We start from the raw sequence: 922 nt of genomic DNA on the forward strand, positions 1-922 counted from the left end.
CACATGTTGCAGGTCCTGTTCGAGCCTTTCTGGATACAGATAATGTTGGACTGCTGCCCTGGCAACATTCTCCAGATTCTCACCAATTGAAAACGTCTGGTCAATGGTGGCCGAGCAACTGGCTCGTCACAATACGCCAGTCACTACTCTTGATGAACCGTGGTATCGTGTTGAAGATGCATGGGCAGCTGTACCTGTACACGCCATCCAAGCTGTGTTTGACTCAATGCCCAGCCGTATCAAGGCCGTTATTACGGCCAGAGGTGGTTGTTCTGGGTACTGGTTTCTCAGGATCTCACTGCGTGAAAATGTAATCACATGTCAGTTCTAGTATGATATATTTGTCCAATGAATACCCGTTTATCATCTACAATTCTTCTTGGTGTAGCAATTTTAATGGCCAGTAGTGTAATTGGTAAGATAATGCGGTCAAAAAGAAAACATACCATAGTCCGTGCTGCACCAAGGGCCATGACCAAAACAGTATACACGTGCCAAACATTCATCATTGAGTCCGACAAGTGTGTGAGTTTGTGCGTGCGTATGTGCGTGTGTCTGTGTGCGAGCGTCTTCGTACAAACTCTGCAAATCACCGTATGGTGCGTGGCGGAGGACACCCTATACCACAACTAGTCATTTCCTTTTCTGCTCCTCTCGCAGAAAGAGCAAGGGAAAAACGACTATCTTTTATGTACTAATCTCTCTAAAGTTATCTTCGCGATTCTAACACGAAATGTACTTTGGCAACAGTAGGATCGCTCTGTAGTTTGCCTCAATTGTCAGTCCTCTCAATAGTGCTCCTCGAAAAGAGCGTCTTCTTCCCTCCAGTCATTCGCATTTGTGTCCCGTGTTGTTCGAACATACTAGTAACAAATTTAACAACCTGCCTCTGAATCGATTCTGTGTCTTCCTTCAATCCTGA

This window comes from Schistocerca gregaria, chromosome 4 (assembly GCF_023897955.1).
Source record: "Schistocerca gregaria isolate iqSchGreg1 chromosome 4, iqSchGreg1.2, whole genome shotgun sequence".
NCBI classification, from domain to species: Eukaryota; Metazoa; Arthropoda; class Insecta; order Orthoptera; family Acrididae; genus Schistocerca; species Schistocerca gregaria.